This window comes from Tenrec ecaudatus, chromosome 3, assembly GCF_050624435.1.
Source record: "Tenrec ecaudatus isolate mTenEca1 chromosome 3, mTenEca1.hap1, whole genome shotgun sequence".
Classification (NCBI taxonomy): Eukaryota; Metazoa; Chordata; class Mammalia; order Afrosoricida; family Tenrecidae; genus Tenrec; species Tenrec ecaudatus.
In genome coordinates, this window is record NC_134532.1 from 158,821,483 (window position 1) to 158,847,239 (window position 25,757).

General features: G+C 37.3%; 1 pseudogene; it reads left to right on the forward strand.

Annotated features, from left to right (window-relative positions):
* Positions 1 to 17,590: 17,590 nt before the first annotated feature.
* Positions 17,591 to 17,744, forward strand: LOC142443861 (U1 spliceosomal RNA; annotated as a pseudogene).
* The last annotated feature ends 8,013 nt before the right edge of the window (positions 17,745 to 25,757 follow it).

A 25,757-nucleotide genomic window follows, 5' to 3' on the forward strand; every position in this document is an offset into this window, starting at 1 on the left:
TTGTTTGATTTAGGTCTTCAGAAGCCTTATATCTGATCGTGTTGACACCTCGTGATTATACAGGCTGTGTGCTTCTTCCATGTGGACATTGTGGCTTCAAAGCTAGATGCCCACTTGCTTATCTTCAAATGCTATAGATTTAAATAGCTGGACACCATCAACCTTCTTCACCACATTTTCTTATTCACCCATTTTATCTTCAGTGATTGTGTTGGAGAGGTGAGCAACACAGAATGCCAAGTTATTAGAACAAAGTGTTCTTGCATTGAGGGAGAACTTGAGTAGAGGCCGAATGTCCATCTAATACCTTAATACTTAGCATATAAATATATGTACATAGATGTATATCCCTATTGTTATATATATATATTTACATCTGTACATGCCTATGTTTATATCTATCTAAATGTCTTTTGCCTCCTAGTTCTTTCTTCTATTTCCTTTTATCTCCTCCTGTCCTACTATCATGTTCAACCTCAGCTCTCTGTAATTTCTCTGGGCTACATTGCACTTGACCAAGCCCCACCAGGTATTCTACACCCTTCTCGCCATCATCTGTTTGAAATAACAAAACAAAGCAAAACCCTTTAAAAGAACACAAAAGTTGACTATACACACAGACTTCCCCAGGGAATACACAGCAATCCAATTGACTACATTGGTGGGAAAAATTGATGAATAAGTTCTATATCAGCTGATAAGACCGGGCCAAGGCTTGGTGCAAGTTCAGGTTAAAACAAGTCAGCAAGAACCAAAAACAGAACTGTGAGTCTATCCTAGCAGAAGTTTGAGACCATCTGAAGAACAGATTTGAGGCATTGTAGACTAATACGAGAAAACCTGAGGAGTGGTGGTAGGACATTATGGACCTCATCCAAGAAGAAAGCAAAACATCATTACAAAGCTGAGAAAGCAAAGATGCAAGAAGAGACTCCAAAGATTTCTCTTAGTCACAGATTCGCTAAAGTAGATGGAAGTAATGTTGAAGTAAAAGGCTGAATAGAAATTTCAAAAGGCAGCTCAAGAAGACGTCATCAAACATCGTAATGATACATGCAAAGATCTAGACTTAGAAAACTAAAAAGTAACAACATGCCCAGCATATCCTAAACTGAAAGCACTCAAGAACAAATGCAAACCTTGGATTCAAATGTTGAAAATACTATCGGTAAAATATTGAATGATGAAAGAAGCATCAAAAGCAAGTGGGGATTATAGAGTCACTGTAACAAGGAGAACTCGTTGACATTGCACCCTTTCAAGTAGTAGCATCTGAACAAGAAATAATGGTGCTGAGGAAGAAGTTCAAGATGACTTGCCTAATAAAATCATTGACCCAAAACAAGGCTAAAAGAGTGATGGATATCAATTGAAATGTTTCAAAAAGCAGAGAAAATACTGGAACCATTCATTCATCTATGTCAGGAAATTTGGAAGACAGCTACTTGGCAAACTGAGTGGAAGAGATCCATTTCTCTATCCACTCCAAAAATGGGTGATACAACAGAATGCTCAAACTGTAGGAGAACATCACCAATACCACGTGCAAGCACAATTTTGCTGAAGATCATTCAACAATGAGTGCCAGTACTTTGACAGGGAGCCACCAGAGGTTTAGACCGATTCAGAAGAGAACTTGGAACAAAGGATATCATTGCTGATACCAAATGGAACTTAGCTGAAAACAGAGAATACCAGAAATATATGGTCTTGTGTGTTTTTTTAAAATTATGCCTGGTATTCCACTGCGTGGCTCACAATTACGGATAAATTCAAGAATTATAGTAATTGCAGAGAACTTTATTGTGCTTCTGTGGAACTTGTATATCGATCAAGAAGCTGTTGTGCAAAGAGAATAAGCCATGTTACATGATTCAAATTCAAGAAAGATATATGTCAGTTGTGCTAGTTCAGGTTGACTAGAGAAACAAATTCATGGACACTCATATGTTTATAAGAAAAACTTTATATCAAAGAGTAATTGTACATTAAGAAAACATCCAAGCCCAGTCCGAATCAAGTTCCATTTTAGCCCATCTATGAATTCCTCTTCAGACTCAGGGAGCAAATACAATGATGTCGAATGCAGAAAGATCACAGACCAGTGGGTGGAAAGCATTGGGGATCCAGTGTCAGGGGAAACATCTCAGCACTGGCATGGGTCTCCATGTGGTTCCTCTAGCTCCAGGGCTCTGGCTCCATCAGCTTAGCTCCATGTGGCTTGTCAACAGGAATGTCTCCCAGGGAGAGTGTGTGTCCTGCCTTCAGGGAGGAAGACAGGAGTTCCCAGAATCCTCAGGAGAAGGCCATGCTCTCTCTGAAGCCTCGTTGGCTATAACCTGATTGACAGACTAGACTCCTCCCCTTCCCATAAGTTGACAGTAGATTCTGTAACAGCCAAAGTCAGTATTGTCACTTGTCACCATACTGACTCTTCCTATGTGCTGAGCCAGTGATCAATGAAGACTATGACATCAGCATTTGAAGAAGGCTTATTAACAATCTGCAATTGGCAGATGATACAATCTTGCCTGCTGATAGGGAGGAGGGACTTGACACACTTGCTGAGGAAGATAGGGATGACAGTTTTCAGGATGGATTACAACACAATGTAAAGAAGACCAGAATCTCACACTGGACCACTGGGTCGCACTATGATAAATGGAGAGAAAGTTTAAATTGTCAAGGATTTTGACTTCATTGGATCTTCAAACAATATTCATGGGAGCAGCATTCAAGTGATCAAAATATATGGTGCCTTAGGTAAATCTGCTGCATATGACCTCTTTAGAATATTTAAAATGAAGGATAGTACTTTGAGGACTTACATGCACATAACACAAGTCATGGAATTTTAATTGTTTCAAAATCATGTGAAAGTTGGATTATTGGATAAGGACCACTGAAAAAAAGTTGATCTGTTTACATTGTGGTACTGATGAGAAATATTGAAAATATTATGGATGGATATAAGGTCAAACAAATTTGTCTTGGAAGAAGAATGTCTAGAGTGCTTCTTAGAGGCAAGGATGAGAAAACTTCATCTTGCACACTGTGCAAATATTGACCAGAGAGACCAGACCTGGAGAAAAACATCATGCTTAGTAAAGTGGCAGGGCAGCAAAGGAGAAAGGTCCTCAATGAGATAGACTGGCACCATGGATACATCACTGGGTTCAGGTATAGGAACAACTGTGAGAAGAGTGCAGGACCGGGCAGTGTTGGTTGTGCGTATGATCACTATAGGTTGGAATGGAGTAGATTGCACCTAACAACAGCAACAATGTTTCCTTTGATCTTGTGGTTGTTGCTCCATGAGTATTGATTGTGGATATAAGTATGACAAAATCCTTTACAACGTCAAGACAGTTCTCACAGCTGGGCCAGTCAGGAACATCATAAATGCTGTATCTTCTTCCTATAATCCAATTTCTCATTCACAGTGATATGATTTTTTGTTCTGAGTCTTTCATGTCTGATACCTGATCCCATCGACACCTTGAGATCACAAAGGCTGGTGTGCTTGTTCCATGAGGGCTTTGTTGCTCCTCTGCTGGATGGCTGCTTGTTTATCTTCAAGTTGCTATATCTTTTGATATAGCACTATGTCTTTTGATAGCCAGGCACCATAAGCTTTCTTCATCACATTTGCTTATGCACTCATTTTGCCTTTAGCAGTAATGTCAGGAAAATGCTGAGCTATTAAAACAAAGTGTTCTTGGAATGAGGGAAGCCTTGAGTAGAGACCCAATGTCCATCTGCTACCTTAAAACTTAACATATAAAGATATGTACATTGTCCTATTTCACTATCATTATAATTAATACATTTACATATATGCATCCCTATACCTATAGCTCTATAAGGAATGATTTTTATACATTTATATGAACTCAAAATAAAAATAATTGGTAATATATACTTTAATATGAATGCTTCTTACTTTTAAAATTCAGGTAACTAGCTTTCTTAATTATGAAATTATTTCAAAAAGTTCATGGAAGAATCCTATTCTTTAATTCCATTTTGCCATGATATTTTTGAAGCCTCTTTGTGTGTTAAACATAAACCTAGGTTTTCTTAATAAATTAAAGACATGAAAAACTACTAATTTAGATAATTTACACCTAAACTGAATATATTATTCCCTGGTATTTAATGTATGAATTAATTTTATATAGAATGATCCCTAATAGCCCTTGGCTAATGCTCTTGACTGCAAACAAAAGATTGGTGGTTCAAATATAACAGCTACTCCAGGGGAGAAAAGTATGGCAATTGATTCAGTAAAATTTTACAGCTCTGCAAATCCTTTGCAGTGTTCATACTCGGTTAAACACCTTTTCTTTGATACAATTACTGGACATATATACCTCAAAGAAGTAAACAAATCATGGAGAGATGACTGTTTCCCCATGTTCATTGCAGCACAGTTCACAATAGCAAGAAGTTGGAAACCACCTAAATTCCCATCAATAGAATATTGGATAAGAACACTATGGTATATACACACAGTGGAATACTACACATCCCTAAAAAACAGCCATGAAACCATGAAACACTTCATGACATGGGTATCTGGAAGATATTATGCTGAGTGAAGTTAGTCAATCACAAAAAGACAAGTACAGTATCAGTCCACTGCTGTGTGAGCTAGCAACAGGATAGGCACAAGCTCAGGTTTGCAAAACACCCAGTCTGCTTGCCAGGTATTCCAGAGGGCCAGGTAGATAGTCTGACTGAGAGCCTGATTGGTGTCAATGAGTCATACACCATCCTCTCTAGGTAAGTATCTTGAAAGTCTCTTTGTCGGAGGGTGTTTCACTTCAACTGGGATAAAATGCATAAGGAGGGGAAGGGAATGCTGTCTACTGAGTGACTGCCAGGCAAAGCTCTGGTGAGTTCCCCCGAGATATGTAAACAGCCCTACAGAGGGATGAGGGATACTGATGGGAAAACCAAGTCAGGAGAGGGGAAACAGAGAATACATGTTTAGAGGAACACAAATGTATGACTGTTGCTAAGAAAAGGGGAAAGACTTTGATGTCCAGATGGGGAGAAGAATGACTGAACATGCTTTTGGAGACACTAGGGGGCAGTGTCCCTAGTGGTATGCATCAAATGGGCCACACTGACCCAGGTTTCTGGGTGCACCCTAGGAGCCCAGGCTGGGGGCCATGGACTGCTGTGGCCTAGGATCATGGATCATCAAGACACACAGTATACTCCAGAGATTGCATCAGCGAGATCCTATGTGGAAACACCACTGGTGAACTGTACTCTACCTCAGACACACTTATAACCTGAGGACTTAAAATGGAAAATTCATGGCATCTGACAAAGCAGAGAACAACTCTAGTGAGATTGTCCAACTGTTGGCAGGCAGAAAAACATGGCCTTGCTACATCAATGCCATATGTGCTCTATTAAGATATATATTATTCTGGTAAACTTGCGACTGACATTTTCAGTGAATATTATTGTAAAATTTCCTTGACAATTAATACCCATTGTTTGTGAAACAGCCTCCAGCCATAAAAGATTAATTCTGTACCAGTGAATAATTCAGATACTTGATATGGGTTTAGCCTATATTAGCTCAATCTCTCTCTCTCTCTCAACAACACTTTAAAAATACTATTACCAGGGCCTAATCAGAGGATAATATTAATGGAAGATTGTTATGGCCCAAGGGGATAATCTATAAGTCTCGACCACAAATTAACAAGAAGGTTTGGAAAGGGAGAAGAAGGGAGATTAAAAACCAAACAAACCCACAAACAAACCCATAGATCTAAGAATGGGTGTTGGGTTCACTCCAAATCCTAGCTTCAACAAAAGAAACAATTAGTTCTTTCATCATGGCCCTGCTTGATACCCTCAGGAAGGGAACACAGGAGATATGGGTACTATAACAAAATGTATTGAAAAATTAGATGATGCCAGACTGTCAGGTAAGGTCTGGGGACTTAATGGCTTATTTCCCAACAAGAAGCCATCAAAGTATGATGTCACATACTAAGTGATATCTTGGAAGAAGCACACCAGCATCAGTTACCAAAGCATTGTAAATCATATAATCCAAAACTGAAGGAGGCATTACTATCAGAACCTAAACTCTGAGATTCTGATTCTCTGTGGATGGCAGTGGGAGCCTCACAGGCTACAAGCCTCTGTTCATTTCCATCTGTTCATAAGAGAGGGATGAGAGGAGCATGGTTTCTAAACATAGTGCATTGGAGAGATGGCTGGGGATGATCACATGTGACTAGAATGGTTAAAACCTTTTCAGTTAATTCCCCCCTCTGATACATGTTAGGCCTGATCTGGTCCTTAACGTTTTCTGTAATTTTCTTTGCTTTGTGTTTGTTCATAGTGGGTTTGATGTTAGACGTGCTATGTCATTGGGGTGACGCCTTTGGATTTTTGTCATAGACTGTTCTCTTTTTCCATGTATGACATGCAGGACTGATGAAGCTATAGGGACAGCCCGTAGAACAGGGTTCCTAGGGGTTGGGTGGGGGCTTACATGATGGAGGGGGAGGTAAAAGGAAGCTGATGTCGAAGAATCAGGAAGAAAAGAATGTTTTGAAACTGACTTTATTAGCAATTATACAATACTACCTTATGTGATGGGACTATGGAATAATCTAATAGCTATAATACCTACCAATAAAATTTTTTGGACAAAATAAAAACAACAACAACAACAAACAAACCGTGATGCTATGAATCAGAATCAATTGGACAGCAGTAGGCTTGATTTAGTTTGTAGTCGACTGTGACACATTTAACTCTGGTGTCACCACTCTGTCTACAGTTTTTGACTTTAAACTTTTCTCATATTTCATTGCAATATATCTTTTGAGTCAAAAACAGAATCCATGGTCACTTAGCTGTTCACTGCCATTACTGTGTAGTGTCTACTTAACTCTAATCCAAAGCTACTGTATAGAACAGTGAACTTCCCCCACAGGATGTAGGTCCCCCAAATGTTAATCTTCACATAAGCAGATTGACATATTTTCCTTCTTAAGAGGGGTTTTTGTATATTACACACTTACCTTTCTGTTGGCAGCCAATTGTTAACCTATGCACCACCAGGCATTCCTTATCAACTTAGTAGCAATTGAAAAATAAATATTAGATTTGGTGACATTTGAATTATAATTTATTAATTTATTTTGTAAATGAAAACACCCAGTTCCAGTTTTACTCATTTTCTTGTCCAATAATAGCTATTTGTGCAATTTTAAAAATGCATTTAATCTTTGCGGTAACATCATGTTGATTTCCACAGTGCTTGTACATATTTACAGACTCAACAGCAAGGCAGGAAAGTTCAAAACTCTCTCCGCCCTCCTCAGCATTTGTTATTTTCTGCTTTTTTTAAATGAATTTGGCTGTCATAGTTGTTTGTAAGGTGCTATCTGCACCAGAATGGGTAGTAATCAACATTTTTTCATGTTTCTTGGCCTTTTGAATATCTTCTTTGGTGAGTTATCTGATACTCTTTGGATTATATATCTTTATAATTGGGTTGTTTTATCTAGTGTATTGCCTGATCTTCAACCCCTTGCCCTTTTCTTGGAAAACCCTAAGGCAGTTCACTTTGCTATGAAAGTCTCTTCCTTGTTTATTTGTTTCCCACATAACGGTGGTTTCATACAATACGGCCACCTTTGTCTTATCGATGCGCTGCAGTTTTCTTCAGAATGGAGAGTGTAGTCCCTATCTGCTTTGTCATCTCCAATGATTTTTTTCCCCCACTCCATGAGTTCTCCTTTTTTACTCTTTCGGTGAAGTCTTCTGAATCACATAAATGCCTTCCTTAATTGTCTTACTGAGAGGAAGTACACTAAGACCATGATCTTAATTTTTTCCAGATTATAAAGAGAAAAGATATATTTTTGAGGAACATGCTGATTTGAAGGGATAAAAGCATAATGTAAGAATCGCTGTGCATTAGAGAGTTTTGCTCTTTAGGTTTCAAATAAAGGTATCTGGTTTTGATAAAGAGAGTATAAATGCCTTAAGTAATTTTCAGGGTCAAGAAATATTATTTCAATTTTCAATTAGGCATGCTGAGATTGGAAAAGGGAGCATTTGTTGAAAGATTAAATTATTAAGTCATTGACTATGCTGCCTTTTATATAAGTATAGTCATTACTCATTTTTAATCGCTGTTTTCATACAAGATACAGACACAAATGTACTAAGCAACCATAGAATCTCCAAGCAGGTCATGCGAATAAATAATAGAAAGCCAAATTACTTAAAAAGATCTTCTGTGGGTGGCTACATGGAAATATTCAGGTCTGAATCTAACCTCCTTTGACTATAGTGTGGCCCATAAAAATATGGGGCAAGCTTTTAAATGGCACCTATTTAAAATGACATACCAATGAAGCCAGCAAAAGGAATCTCAAGGGAAGACAACTTAATAAGACTATAAATTTCTCCATATAAATTTAAATGAAATGCCTATGCGATTGTGAAAGATTACTGGCCAGCCTCTGGCTGTCAGGGAAATGGTTGGATTGTCCCAGGGGAACAAGGGCTTCAGGAATAGCAAGGGTTTCTATCAAAGGGGGATGGTATGCTGGCAAATTAATCTCAGCTGGAAAACTGGGAAGGGTCATATTTAATGGATTTTTGATAACCCTTACGTATATATGTGGTAATACCTAGCTTTGAAGAACACTCTATTTGTGTAATGGGGTCTGACATAATTTACAACTGCTATTAAGTTCATGAGTTACAAGTGGTATGTTTTCCTAACCACCCCAGAACTGACATATTGTGTGTCATATCAGAAAACGTTTAATTCCATATAAAAAGTAAATGCTTTAATCAAATACTGTTTCTTTTCCTATGAAATACTTGCAACACACATTTTGACATACATTTGAGGGAATAATTCATTTTTTTTATTATCACAAAATGTCGTTTCAGGCAGTGCCGAGGTACTGATTAATGCGTGCCCAGGTTCCAGTGAGGGAACTCATGTTTCATTGTGCTCTCTAGATAGGCATTAATCGCCTCCAACATGCCATGTCAAGTCGTTTCTTCTCCCAGGTTGGAAGCACTAACCAAAAAAACTTCAAACATGAGGTTAAGAACACAGTAAGAAAAAATATACCAGTGGAAGTTGAAAACAAATATCACCCTCATTACTCAATTTTTTTACTACTTTTTTAATATGTTGCTGAATTAAAAGACCGCTAAGTTGAAAGAAGGGAGAAATATTTGCTGAATTTGTAGAGAAATGGGACATCATTAAATGTGTTGTTAATTATAATTTGTAAGGAGAATTAAAGTGGGAATTGACATGTTGGAAGTGGGTTTGGTTATTTTAATTTAAGGAGGATTTTGTGATCTTAGATATTGGTTTTATTGAATCAATTGTTTATGGACATAATGTTCACACATTTTCCCTTTGTATTCCCATGAGTTAGCTGTTCGAATTTGTATTCCCATGAGTTAGCTGTTCGAATTTCTACTTTTTAAAAGTACTAATAAATACATTAATAAAAATATATAATTTATAATCACCAAGAATGACAGAAAATGTTTTATATCCCAGGCATTAAATAAGTCCCTTACTAAAATTACGTACTCTGTAATTTTTGGGATACTCCTGAAATGTAGTATAATATTGATTCTATTTTGCAGATGTTTACAAATCAAGTTACATAGAAATTTAGCAATGTTCTAAAACACTAGTTAGTAAGTGAACTAGTCAGAATTTAATCCTGTTTAAATCTAATTACTTTCACTAATACACTATGATAGATTATTGATAGTCTCTTGCGTTTTAGAAAACAAGGCTCATGGAAGGAATAGAGAACGTTGGTTATGAAATTTATAATTCTTTACAGAAAGATTAATTAAAGATTATATGCATTAAAGTGACACTCAGTAAAATATTTCATATAACTTTTAGTTCAGCCATTAGCACCATAAAATGATATGTAGAGAAAAACTATCCTGATAGAAAACACAGGATATTTTTGCCCCTTCCATAAGTCTCCTAAGATAGTGTGTTTTAAAGATTATTTGTATTCACAAATCAAAATTTGAACATAAATCATTCTATTCTAGGATGATTTTGTTGAGAATTTTAATCAATTTAATGGTTTTATAGCTAAACACTCAAAACATATTTCTCTTAAATGGTGAAGATTGTATACTTATTCATGTGCCAATTTATACTGCAGACAGTTTTATCTAAAACTATTTAACCCAGGACAGAGAGAAATATAGATAGATAGATAGATAGATAGATAAATGTTTAGAATATTTGGAATTATTATTCAAGCTCCTGTAACAACCCATCCACAAATGTTTAACTGATTCCAATCTTTGCAACCTTTACTAAATATACTCTTCAGAAATTCTCCTAATTGATATTGTAGTGACTAATCATAAAAGAAATGGTTGATATATAATGAGCATATTATAATAAGGAAACTAGGGTATTTAAAGATATATTAAGTGATAATTGCACAATATATAATATGTCAGACCCATATAAGATAGTGGGTCTTGAATGTGGTTGCTAAAACAAAGTCAGCCATTCAATTCAACCACTGGATCCATGGAAGAAAGATAAACTTTCTGCTCCTACAAAGATTTATACTCTCAGAAAGCTAAAAAAACAGTACTATAGGACCATTATGGATTGGACTTGACACAACTGTAGTGAGTTTGGTTTTATAACATATTATGTATCATATGACATATGTGAACATATAGTAAAGGTGATAGGTACTAACCATAAGCATAACAAAGAAGAGAGGCAAAACAGAAATTGGCTTCTCCTCCTTAATTAGGTAGTAAGAGGATAAAATGTCTATACAGAAATTTTAAAAGAAGATAATATTAATTAGAAGTTTCCTTGTTCTATTTTATCATGCTCTGGAAATTCTAAATAAAGTCAAAAATAGATATTTCTTGACCTGACTTTGTTTTCCCCTGTTATACCATTATACTCTGGTATAAACATTTATGAACAATAGTGACAGCTAATTATACTTTATTTAGTGTAACTAACATAAGATACATGATTGCCATAAATAAATCCTTGGTTAGTTCACGTTTGTTCATTTATTAATTTTTGTAATATGTCCATTAAATGCCCAGAAATGTCCTTTTGATCAAATATTGAGCATAAAGATATATTGAATCACGTGAGGAAATAGAACTTCAATTATCTCGGGAAGTATTATCTATTCTACAACATGAAAAAAGGACCAAAATAAGAGGAATTAAATTTGGCAGAAAGACACATAAAGCAACAATATAAACAACACAATATACAAAATCATGTGACATAAATAGTTGTGCATAGTGAAGCACCATGTCTTTTTAAAAATCATTTTATAGGGGGTTCATACAGCTCTCATCACAATCCATATGTACACCTATTGTGTCACACACATTTGTACATATGTTCTCATCATGTTCAAAACATTTTCTTCCTATTTGAGCTCTTGTTATCAGCTCATTTCCCCCCTCCCCCATCTGCCCTCTTTCATGAACTCTGGATAATTTATATATATTTAGATATATATATATATATTTACTTATATTTTATGTCTTACACTAACCACTGTCTCCCTTCACCCACGTTTTTGTTGTCCAACCCCAAAGGAGGGGGTTATATGTAGATCATTTTGGTTAGTTTTCCCCCCACCTTCCCCTTCCCCTCCTGGTATCGCTACTCTCATCGTTGGTCCTGAGGGGTTTATCTGTCCTGGATCCCCTGTGTTGTCCATGTACATGCACTGGTATAGCCATATTTATATGATCTATTTCCCTATCATTTATATAAATACATTTACATATGTACATGCTTGTATTTCCACCTCTATAGATATCCTTTGCCTCCAAGTTCTTTCCTCTATTTCCTTTTACTTTCCTTTTGTCTCTCCATCATGTTTAGCCTTCATTAGGGTTTCAGTAATTCCTCTCAGAAGTTCCATGTCTTAGAGTGGAATCTTTAAAGAAGCCAAATCAAAGAGCCTTTAATATGTTTAAATAAAGGAAGATTTATCTCAAGGTAATTACTCACATAAGTTATAGACGTGAGAATTTTCAAGACCCTGGGTAAGATGTTAAGCTGTATGTTTCTGACTCACATAGTCACAGGAGGTGACAAACCCACGATGGCCAGTTTACCTGGCAAGTGTGCCATCAGCTGCAGTGGCCTATGAATCTGATGTTGGCAGGTGAGATAGCTGCAGAGGAGTACAAATCCAACATTATAAGGTAACATGGCTAATTCACAAGTTCCAGAGGCTGATGCACATGATGATCAGGTAATATGGCAGGCCTCTGGCTCAAGTTCAAATAATTTATTTGATGATGCCATGACATAGACAGGATCCAGATTCAACAAAAACCAATATTGCTCTTCCAGATTTTCCATATATATTGGGAGCAGGAAACTCTATTTCAATTGACTGGCTGCTTATAGCATAATTTACCTAGTGGATTGACCACATTATTATGCCAACCCACTGAGACTCATGGCCCAGACATGTTGACATACAACCAGAACAATTACATTTCATACAATTGATATTCTTTGTATGAGGAATGCATTCTAGAAATATAAAAAAAGATAAATTTTTGTTAAAAAGTATGTCATTCTTTTTAGTCCTCTCTATCTTCTTTTGGATTGTATCTGAAAATTAAGGTTATATCTATCTGTTAAAAAAGGAAAAGATTAAATTAAGAGTATTAAGCAAAGTAGTAATTCAACTTTGTTGACTTAGTATATATGTTTTAAGGTTTGTTGTAAGGCTTACTGTTAGTTTAAATACAGCAAACACAGAGACGTGAGGAAGAAGGGAGGTGAAAATGAAGGGCGGAGGGAAGAATAAAGAAGTGAAAGGAGGGAGTTCGGTAGGGGAAGGAATGGAGTTGATGGAGTAGAACAGCGTTTGAGAGTGGCTCTCAGTGGTCCCTGTGCTCATCCAAGGAGCTGAAGACGGAGGAGAGGACTATGAGCAACTGACCCAAGCCAGGGCACTAGCCATCACTTAATTTGCATCTTAAAGCTAAACAATTAAAAGGGCAACTGAAGAATTGATAGCTTTTCATTAGAGTGTTGGCAAAAATTATTAAGTATCACACAGATTGTTACAAAAGCAAGTAAATCTGTCTTAGATGTAGAGCCAAAATGATTCTTGATGCAAAGATGGTGAGACTTCCTTTCAAAGACTTTGGACATGTTACCAGGAGAGACGAATCCCCAGAAAAGGTCATAATATTTGGTACAGTACAAGGTCATAAAAATAAAAACAAATAGCAGGACACTCAAAATGATCAGCTGACAATGGATAAGAGTGAAGAGCTATGAGGATGCCATGGGACATAGCGGGGACTGGTCATGCGCCCTTCTGTTGTGACAGAATCTCAAAACAACAACAGAAGTCGATGAGGCACATTTATCCTGTTCTATAAAGTGTCCATGAGTTGGAATGTGCAATGGATTTAACTGTGCAAGTAGGACACACATTTGATTTACTGACCACCTTTCAGGTCCTGATAATCCTGTAGAAGAACCAGCAAAGCTGGGAGACTAGATATGCGTAAACTCAGCTTCACCTCACACCCACTGGGTCGAAATCTGGCTTTTCAAAAGCTTCTCAGCTGATATTGTGTAGTCTATTTTCAGAAGAATTCCCCTCTAGTAGAAGAATAGGAAGATTTCTATGAAAGGAGCAAACATGAAGTGTAACATCTATGGAAGCTATCATAGTCTCAAAAGCAGTAGATTAACATGACGGGAAATGTTGGATGAATTCCTCTTATGAATGGGCACACACACACGCGTGCACAAGTGCACACACACATTGTTGCTGTTGGTCGGTGCCTTTTAGAAAGCACTACACAGTGGGAACTGTTTAGACAGTCCCCACTCAAAAAAAACCATATGTAAAGAAGACCAAAACAGTTCCCAGTTCTATAACATCTCCGCCGCTGTTATGATGCTTACGCCTACTGTAATACTGTAACGGCCAATGTGTGGATACATTTTGTAGAGCATTCCACGTCACCACTGTCCTTCTACTTTATATAGCACGACTTCATTTTTCAGGCACTTGTCTCTCCTGACAACATGCCCAAAATATTTGAGAGGAAGTCTTGCCACCTTTGTTTCTAAGGGAGCATTCTCACTGTACTTCCAAACCATATGTGTTTGGTTTTCTTGGGAAATCCATGGCACAGTCAATATTTTTGCCAGTACCATAATTCAAATGCATTAATTCTTTACTTTTCCTTATTCAGTGTCCAACGTTTACAGGCATACGAGGCGATTGACAGCAGTGTGATTTGGGTCGGCTGCACCGTCGGTCTCAAATAAAATCTTTGCTTTTCAAGAATTTGAAAAGGTTTTGTGCAGATTTGCCGAATGCAATTTGTAGTTCAGTCTCTTGACTGCTACTTCCATGAGCATTGGTTGTAGACTCAAACAAAATGCAATCCTTGACAATTTCAATCATTTCTCTGTTTATCATGATGTTGCCTTCTGTTCTAGTTGTAAACTTTTTGTATTCTTTAAAATAAGTTGCAATCCAAATGGAAGGCTGCAACCATTGTCCATCATCAGAAAGTGCTTCAAGCCACCTTCACTTTTAGCAAGCAACGTTATCTCATTTTCATATTGCAGGATGTTAATAAACCTTGTCCCATATAAGATGCAACATTCTTCATAGATTCTAGCTTCTCTGATCATTTGCTCAGCATGCAGATTGAATAAGTATGGGAGAGGATGACACCCTGATTCACACGGTTCCTGATTTTAAACCATGTATATCCCCCTTTTTCTGTTTGTATAACTGCCTCTTGATCTACACATATTCAAACACTCTGCATTTCTTATACTTTTCAAGAATATCCATAATTTTCATATGAGTCACATATTCAAATATCTTTACATGTTGTTGTTGTTAGGTGCAATTGAGTCAGTTCTGACCAATATCAACCTTCTATGCAATGGGACAAACACTGCCCAGGCCTATGTCAACCTCACAATTGTTCCTGTGCTTTGGCCCATTGTTGTGGCCACGGTGTCAGCCCATCTTCTTGAGGGCCCTCTCCTTTCCTGCTCTTCTGCTTCACCATACATGACGTTGTTCTCCAGGAACTTGTTTTCCTGACTGCCTATCCAATGCATGAAAGAAGATGTCTCACTATGCTTGCCTCCAAGGAACATTCTGACCGTATGGTTTTTCCAAGTGGGATAGCTTTGCCGTTTTAGCAGTGCATGGTAATTTCAATATTCTTCTCCAACACCTCAATTCAAATGCATAATTTTTCCTTCAGTTTTCTTTATTCAACGTCCAACTTTCATATGCATATTAGATAATGGAAAATATCCTGGCCTATATAAGATGCAACTTAGTCTTCAAAGTGATATCTTTACCTTTAAAAAACTCAAAAGAAAACATGTGCAATGTATTTACCCAATGTAACATATCTTTTGATCTCTTGACTGAAATTTCCCTGAGCATTGATTGTGGATCCAAGCAAGATAAAATCCTGAGCAACTTCAATTTTTTTTCTCCAATCATCACGATGTTACTGATTGGTCCAGCTGTGAGCTTTTGATTTTCTTTACATTGAGTTTTAATCCATACTGAGGCTTCGGATCCTTGATCTTCATCAGCAAGTGGTTCAAGTCATTCTCAGTTTCAGTAAGCAAGGTTGTGTCATCTACATTTCAGACTGTTCATAACCCTCCCTCCAGTCCTGATGCCACATTCTTATTTATATAAGCCAGTTTCTCTAAGGATTTGCTCAATGTATAGATTGAGTGAGCATGGTGAAATGATATGTCCCAGACATATAACTTCCCTGGTTTATCATGCAGTATTCCCTTGTTCCATTCACACAACCACTCCTTTATCCACAGACAAATTCTGCATGAACGCAATGATGTGTTATGGGATTTACCAGAGCCTCAAGGTTATCCATAGTTCGTCATGATCCACAGAGTTCAATCCTTTGGCATAATCAATAAAACACACACACACACACACACACACACACACCAAAAAAACAAAAACAAACCACCAAAATAAACAAAACATCGTTCTGGTATTCTAGACTTTCAGCCAAGATCTGTCTGACATCAGCAATAATATGCTTTGTTCCAAATCCTATTCTGCATGTGGCTGAATCTCTAGCAGTTCCCTTGAAATGCACTCCTGCAACCAATATTCAGCACAATGTACTTGCATGAGATATCAATGATATTGTTCTACAGTTTGAGCCTTTTGCTTGATTACTTTTCTTTGGAATGGGTACAGAAATGGATTTCTTCTCAGTTTTCCAAGTAGTCGTCTTCCAGATTTGCAGGCATAGCCAATGAGTGTGTTCAGTGCTTCGTCAGCTTGCTGGAACATTGTGATGGGTGTCCCATCATTTTCTGGAGCCTTGTTTCAGGCTAACACCCTTAGCGGCCCTTGACCTTCTTCCTTCAGCTCTCCCGGTTCTTGCTCCTGAAATGATAGAATGTCGACTAGTTCTTTCTGGGACAGTGACTCTGTGTATTCCTCCTATCTTCTTTCCCTCCCTCCCCCAGGTCAACTATTGTTTATTTTTATATAAATAATTTTATTTTTAATTTTTTAAAATCATTTTATTGGGGGCTAATTGAGCTTTATCACAATACACACATGCATCCATTGTGTCAAGACATTTGTACATTTGCTGCCGTCATCATTTTCATACATTCTCCTTCCACTTGAGCCCTTGGTATCAGCTCCTCATTTCCCCCCTCCTTCCCCCCACCCTCCCTCCCTCACAAACCCTTCTTATTATTTTCATGTCTTAAACTGACTGATGTCTCCCTTCACCCATTCTTTGTTGTCCATCCTTTCTGCTTCATTACATATATTTGCCCATAGAATCTTTCAAGATTGCAGCTGGAAGCCCGAATTATCTATCTATTTATTTATTTATCTATTTATTTATTTATGTATTTATTTATCTATCTATTTATTTATTTATTTATTTCCATTTCAGATATGCTGAATGTATTCCTCCCTTTTTGGTTTACTTTGCACATTTCATTTTAATATTTGGCTTTGTCTCCTTGAGCTACCCTTTGAAATTTTCTATTCAGCCTTTTGACTTCATCATTTCTTCCATTTTCTTTAGTTACTCTATGATTAAGGGCAAGGTTCTGAGTCTCTTCTAATATCCACTTGGGTCTTTTCTTTTCTTGTTAATAAATTTTTGCTTTCTACAGGGATGATATTCTTGATGAACCCCACCATACAGCTCCTCAGTCTGTCATTTGTGTTCAATGTACGAAATATGTTTTTGAGATAATATTTTTAAATTCAGGTGGAATAGACTCAAAGTCTTGTTTTGGCTCTTGTGAATTTATTGTAATTTTTTTCAGATTTATCTTGAATTTACATATAAGCAATTAATTGTCCTTCCCACAGCAAATCAGGCCTCTGTCATTTGTGTCCAATGCATCAAATCTATTCTTGAGATGTTCTGAAAATTCAGGTACTAAGACAGATTATTTTATGTCACCTTGAATATATATAAGTGCAGGGGTATACTTACCTGGCAGGGGAGACACCGTGATCACGAAGGTGGATTTCCCAGGGTGCAGTTTATCCATTGCACCCCAGATGTGCTGAGCCGTGCAATTTCCCCAAGTGTGGTAAACATAATTTGTGCTAGTGGGGGACTACATTTGCTCTCTCTCCCCTGATTTGAAAAAGAGAAAAAGAAAAAGTGTAGGGGTGATATCCAACATGTCCATCGCTTACATGGATCCCTCCTTGAGGGGTGTGGCCTTTTCATAAGGACAGCCTTATACACCTCCTCCTCTCTGTTTCTCCCCCTTTATCACTGCCCCTGAGAGCTACCAGAGCCCTGTAATGTTTCCACAAACCTTGGATTCACCAGGCTCTGCACCCACCACCTTGTGATCTAGATCCTGCATTCTGAGTAGGTGCACAGGGCTGTTTGAGTCTGAATAGAGACTTAGAGATTCTTTCCCACTTAAGGAATTGATTAGGACTGGGTTGGAATACTTTCTTGATAAATAAATATTTCTTGATATAATGATTTTTCATTTTCCAGATTTGTTTCTCGATTCAAGCACTACCTAACACAGGTGGGATATACCTAAGTTTTATCTTGGATTCTGTGGACTTGTTTAATTTTTATTAGATTAAAGCTGAAGGTACATAAGAATACTAGATGCACTGTCCCACAGTTGGCCCGTGGCCTGGCTTTATTTAGCTGCTCATATGGAGCTTCTTCATCCTCTTATCCCACAGTTGTCAATTTGATTTCTCTCAATTCCATCTGCAGAAATCTACTTGTTGAAAAATTGTATTTGCAATGAAGAACTTGCTGGTCTTGCAATTTTTGTCATGTGATCTTCAGCTTTGTTTCTATCAACAAAGCAATATATTCCAACTCCTGTTATTTTCTTATTTTACAACTTTTGCATTCAAATTGTCAATAACAATCAAGTGATTTCACTTTTAATCAATTTCAAACTGAGAACGTGGTAAAATTATTCAATTTTTTCATTTCTATATTTATTGGTTGGTGTCTAAATTTGAATAAAGCAATATCACTGGATTTCCTTCTATGTATATAGGTATTATCTTGTCACCAACAGCAAGGAAATTCTAGACAAAGCTGGAAATGATCTTTTTGATAATAAATGCGATGCCCTTCCCCTGGAATTTGCTGTTCCTGGTGTGGAGTGAGGTTATATTACTGCCAATGGCATATTGATCTTGGTCTAATGCAGAGAAGAGCAGACATGTGTTTGTGTTTTCTTGGCCACATGACAGTCCATTGAATGGATCATGAAAATTTATGAATAAACTTTCTAATAATGGAATTCATATTTTAATTGCCTTCTGATCTGAGTGACTTCTCTGTCATTACATCTGATAATGTTCCACTGTTATTAATGATGTTTTAAGGGGCTACTTTCTCTGATATGTATAGCCAATTCCTTTTTGTAGTCTGTTCTTAGACTGGAGTCTATGGTGAAAGCCATGCAAATTGGGTCACCCAGCTGGTGTTTGAAATACCAGTGATATAGTTTACAGCATAACAGCAATGCATAAGTCACCACAGTATAAGACATGGCAGATAAGTTATGGATGCACACTTAACAAAAATAACACATTCTCTGACAATAAGTCAATTCCAATCATGGCAAAATTGTAGGACAGGATCTTCCTAGTGGGTTCCCAAACTGTAACTCTTTAGGGTAATAGGAAGCCTCATCTCTCTCCTTCAAAGTAGCTGGTGGTTTTCAACTTCTGACCATGAAGTAAGTGGCCCACCAGGTAACCACTATGCCATGGGCACACACAAGGGCAAGTAAAAATTACTGATACAAAATCATGCACACATTTAATAAACAAAATAGCAAATTTAACCTTATTGTGTTCCAAAATACATTCCGTCTACATTTATATACTTCTGAAGGTGGTGTTTCTATCTCTGTAATCATTCCCTGAATTATTTGTCCATCATGAATTTACACCACATCAAATTTGTAGCCTCCTCTAGGACTCTCTCATTTTCCTTTGAGATGGTGTTGGATTTTGGAAAGGGAAAAGAAGGCTGGATGATAAATATGAGGCATGTAACATCGACGGGATAAAGTTTCCAAACAATCTTGTCCTAGGACAGCCTTCGCTGCCCTCAAAACATGCAGGTACATTGTAGAGAGGAGGACATTCCTCAGCATCACTTGCCAGGTTGTTTGTCACTGATGCAGTTTTCAATTAAAAAAAAAAACGATTTCTTCCTAATAAGCACCATATCTGTCCTCTGTCCTTTTAGATAATAGCTTGAGATTGCCCAGAACAGCTATCATAACCTTCTGAGCTAACCTGGTTACAGTCAATGTAACTCATCCAGTAGAGCCCTGAGAAAGCCACTGCTTTGACTTGAATCCCTTTGAAGGCATAATGAGACTAAGACAAGTACATTACTGATAAAATGTGTCTGCGTTTACTCACTGATCACACGAATGTGTTTTAGCACATTTTAGTTGAAATAAACATGTATGAAATGGACTCAAATAGTTTTTGGCTAAAAGAGAAGAGCCTTCCAAAGTTCACAGAATAAATTGGAATGAAAAGATGTTGTTGGTTTCTTCATAAGTGTTTGGTGTTATTCATATAGATTCTGCCACTTGTCTGTCAGAGTAGCGCATGCATTTCAAGTCTCAATAGGGTCACCCATTGTGGACAACAGCACCGCCAAACTAAGGCACATCATGAAGGGCCTGGTGATCTCTTTCTGGAAAGCAGAGATTGTCGGAGGAAAAAGGGAAGACTGTCAGGGATTGCGAGGATGACAGAGGGCTCAGCACTGGTCAATTCTGTTGTGCAAAGAGTCTCAATGAGTCAGAATGGATACCATAACATCTAACAACAGCAACAGCAATTGTCGAAATTATTAAAATCACAGAAAGGAGGTGTAGTTATTTATTCCACAACTGAATAGTATTTGGTTAGGGGATTATATTAATGACTGAAATTATATTTTGGGAGTATTCTATTTTCATTTCTTATTTTAAAAGTACAGCTTAATTGTAAACACTATTTAGAATAAATAATGAGTGTTCTGGGGGGAATATTTGTCTCAGAGAAATCTCTCTACTCAGGTCCAGATTTGGCAACACCACCCCGTGTTCACTCTCTCTTTGAGGAGAGGCCAAATGCACCCCTCACATTGTCAGTCAGTGCAAAGCGTGCTGTTTTCTGGTTCTTTCTTTCCCCCTGATTCTTGCTCCTGTGATGGGGTCTTTTCTAACGTGACCATACGGGTGCCTCATCTCTGCTGAACATATTTCCTAATGTGTCACTGCAGTAGTAATTTATCTACCCTTGTCCTTATAACTGGATATGAAACATTTAATAATTGACACTTTCCATAGTCTGTATTAAATCATTTTGTCAGCAGTCTCTCATTTATTGCCCTCCACACAATCATAGTTCTTGTTATTCATGGTTTGAAAAGAAGCAAATCTCTATGATCCTGAGAAATATCACCATCTTCAACAGTGGAAGTGTTAAATGATCACCCTGTACGTCCTCTTGTGAATTCCAAATGACTTGAGAAAGGACAAAGAGTTACAACAATTTAGAATCTGTATTTCTAGAAACAGAAACATCATGGAAAATAAGTGCAGTGATTAAAATAGAAGGAAAAAATCCTCTTTTTTTAGGGTCAGAAGGCTCTCACTACACACTGCTTTTTGGTCTTGAACAAGCCTGGGGTTTTTCTCATCTTTAAAATACCCACATTTTACAAAATAATCATTAATGTGTACTCTAGATCTAATGTGGTATTTCGATGAAAATGACTTTGTTTCATCCTGGAGAATTAAAATTTTGAAATACCTTTCATAAATTACAGATAGGCATTTCGAACTATGTAGTCATGGGTTATACCTCTTATTATATTTAATTTGAAGGAATGAGTCCAATGATGGAATTTAAAGCACGGTGTGTCTGTGTTATGGGAATATCTGAGATAGTCATTACACACAAATCGGAATCATTGCAGTTCCTTGATAGGGGTAATCATATTACCACAAAGAACAGCTATCGTGAATCAGAATGTAACTATTGAACTTTGCAGAGTAAGAAGAAGGGTAAAGAAAATTCAGGAAGCAGGAAGGAAAATGGATGTCAGTTTACACCTCATACTGAGCCTTATTGAATAAGAGATTAAGACCAGTGACTAAATATATTCCTACCTTAAAATATTCAGATGCAGATGAGTATTACTTTTAGCCTTTTATAACCTACTGTTTATATTGTACAGAAGAAACCATAGAACACATTCCCTGAAATGTATGATTGCTTATTAAAAGTTCATTGATCTAAGCGGCTGCATAAGAACAGCAGCATCAGATAGTGCGCTCTGGTGCTTGGTAGTTGCCATCACGTTGGCTCCAGCCTCCAGTGACTCTATGTACACTTGAACGCAGCGCTGCCCAGACCGGTGCCCTCCACACAGTCCGTTTTACATTTGAAATCATTATTGCAGACACTGCAACAACCCAAATTGTCGAGGGCATTCCCCTCTTTGTGGTCCCGCTGCTTTACCAAGCATGATACACTTTTCCAATGGAAGAAATGCTCCCCTCCCCCTCCCATCCTTGTCTCTAAGGAGCATTCCTGCTATACTGCTTCCAAAATTTGTTGGGTCCTTTGTCAGCCCTGGGTACGTTCAACATTCTATGCCAGAACCATAATTTAAATGTGTGGATTATTTTAAGTGTTTCTTATTCAATATCCATTTTTCAATGTAAATGAGATAACTGAAAATACCATGGCATGGGTCAGGCACAGCCTAGTCCTCCATGTAATGGCCTTGCTTTGCAGCACTTGAAAGAGTTCGTATGTGCCAGATATGTTGAAATTAATGAATCATTTGATCTCTTGACAGTGGCTTCCATGAGTATTGATTGTAAATTTAAGCAAAGTGAAATCCTTGATCACTTCAATTTTTTTATTTATTTACTTATTTCCACTTACTCACGGTGCTAACAAGTCAGTTGTAAAGATATCTTCCCTTTTACACAGGGTTCTAAAGCAGACTTAAGAATGAAAGCACTGATCTTTATCAAGCAGTGCTTCAGAGTCTTCCTCACTTTCACCAAGCATAGCTGTATCCCTGGCCTATCACAGATTGTTAAAAAGCCATCTTCCCATTCTGTGCCATATTCTTCTTCACATAATCCAGCTTCTCTGAGCATTTCCTCAGCGTACAAATGGAATAAATATGTTGAGTGCCTATGGCTCTAATGTACACCTTTCCTAATTTGAAACTAAGCACTCACTATTCCCTAGTCTTGATCACACAACCATCTTGTGATTCGTGTACAAGTTCTGTTTGAGCATAATTGAGTGCTCTGCAGGTTCCATTCTTCTCAAGGCCATCCATTGCTTGTTATGATCCACAAACTTGAATGTCTTTCCATCAGGTTTGGTTGTTTGTTTAGGGACTCACTGTGTGCATTCCATCATCATCTGATGCTCATTGAATCACTCAGTGTTTTGTCTATAGAATCCTTCTATTTTTCAAGACAAGCTTTGGATTTTTCATCAGCTCTTTAATCTTGAGATATGCTGAACTTATTATTCCTCTTTGGCTTTATAACTCTAATTCTTTGCACATTTCACTCTAACACTTTAGTATGTTTTCTTGAGCTGCTCTTTGAAAGTTTCCATTCAGTTCTTTCGTGTCATCATTTATTCCATTTTCTAGGTACCCCACAATCAAGAATATCAGAGACTCTGCTGCCATCCACTTTGATCTGTTCTTTCTCATGTTTTCAATGACTTTTTCCATTCTTCCTATACGTTGTTCTTGATGTCAACTAAGCCCATCAGGTCAATTTCCATTAGTGTTCACATGTACTCTTGAAGTGCTCTGGAAAATCATGTAGCATATTCAAGATTATCTCTTAGCTTGCATGGCTTGTTTTTATTTATTTTTTTCAACTACAATCTGAAATTATATATGAGGAATAAGTGGCATGTTCTACCCTATATCTCAGACATAATTTTGACTACAAATTTGAGCTTCTCCCTGGCATTATCCACAGATGTAGTCAAGTGTATTCATGTGTTTTCCCTATGGCTAGTTCCTTGAGCACACTGACCATTTGTGTCATTGACAAAAAATGTATTTGCAACTGTTCTTACAAAATTCTCTAAGGCAATCTTAACTTTATTTCTATCACCAAGGCCATGTTTCTATATAATATTACCTCCTCTTAGTTTCCAACATTTATAATACAATTACCAATAATTAACAATGCATCTTGAATACATTATATATCTGAACAATTTCAGATTAATTAACTTGGTAGAACTCTTCTATTACTTTATCAATAACTTTAGTGGTTGATGTACATATTTGAATAAAAGTTACATTTACTAGACTTCGTTATAGGCATATAGATATCAGCCTATTGAAAACATGCTTTTTTGGACAGATACGATGTCATTCTTCTAGAATTTATCATATTCAGCAAAGTAAATTATATGATTATCTGATTCCAAATGACCAGTACAGTCCATTTCAACTCATTAATGCCTAAGAAGTAGAACTCAACACCAAGATTGGAGGAAACATTACAAAATACAACCTTGCTTGCTGAAAGTGAAAAATACCTGAAGCACTTGCTGATAAAAATCAAGGATTGCAGCCTTCTGTATGGATTACAATTCAATGTAAGGAAGACAAAAATCCTCACAACTAGACCGTAGGTATCATTATGTTAAACATTAAAAGGGATATGTTGTCAAGGATTCTGTGTTGTTTGGACCCATAATGAATGATCAAACAGTAGTCAATACATCAAAAGACAATTTGAATTAAGTAAACTGCTGCCCAAGCAAGGATGTTACTTTGAGGACTAAGGTGCACCTGACCCAATCCATGATATTCTCCACTGTCTCATATGCATGTGAAAGTTGGAAATTGAATAGGTATGAACAAAAACAACACTAAAAAAACCTATGCATTTAAATTGTGATGCTGGAGAGGAATATTGAAAATATCATGGAATGCTAAAGGACAAACAAATCTGTCTTAGAAGTAATGAACCTAGAGTCCCCCTTAGAGGAACAGATGTTAAGAGTTTATCTTACATACTCCAGATACCAATCCCTGGAGAAGGACATCATGTTAGGTAAAGTGAAAGGGCAGGAAAAAAGAGGAAGGCCTTTGATGAGATGGAGCTTACTTGAAGGGATCTAACAACAACAGCAGTGCTTGAGATACTATTGTCTATTGGTTTCATTTTTAATGATTTCCATTTTCCTATACTTATAAATTATATATTTCATAGCTCTTATTAATTGATGTTTAAACTGTGTCTTCTCCTATTGAGCTGTTGTCTATTAGCAAATGAAGGTCTTGGAAGCTTTACTCTAGCCACATCATCATGGTCATGGTGTTAGTCTGGTTAGACTAGAGAAACAAATCCATACGCACTCATATGTGTATAAGAGAAAACTTCATATCAAAGAGTGATTGTGCATTAAGAAAACATCCCAGCCCAGTCCAGATCAAGTCTGATATTAGCCCATATGTCAATATTAGTCCATAATTCCTCTTTAGAATAACTCAGCAATGCAATGATGCTGAATGCAGGAAGAACACAGGCCAGTGTATAGAAAGTCTTGTGGATCCAGTAGCAGTTTAAACCTCTCAGCATTGGCTTTGGTCTCCATATGGCTCCTCCAGCTCCAGGGCTCTGGCTTCATCAGCCTAGCTCTGTGTGGTTTGTCAACAAGAATGTCTCTCAGGGAGTGTTTCTCCCCTCTCGGGAAGAATCCCAGAATTCTCAGAATCCTCAGGAGAAGGTCATGCCCATAGAGAGACATCGTAGGCTATAGCCTGATTGGCAGGGTAGACTCCACCCCTATGCAAGGTGACAGGAGATTATATAACTGTCATATCCACTCTACTTTGAGGAGGCAGCTCTTCCCCAGTTACATATTGAGTGCCTTCCAACCTGCGTGGCTCATCTTCGTATGCTAGGTCTAACAAGGTCTCACTGCTAAGATAATGTTTGCAATGGATAATTGCTCAAACGTTTACAGCCTAGTTAATCTTGGGCACTGGTTCTGACAAGATTCTACTACTCTTCATAAGGTTTTCAGGGGCCAATACCTCAAGCATTGACAATATATTCCTTTGTTATAGTC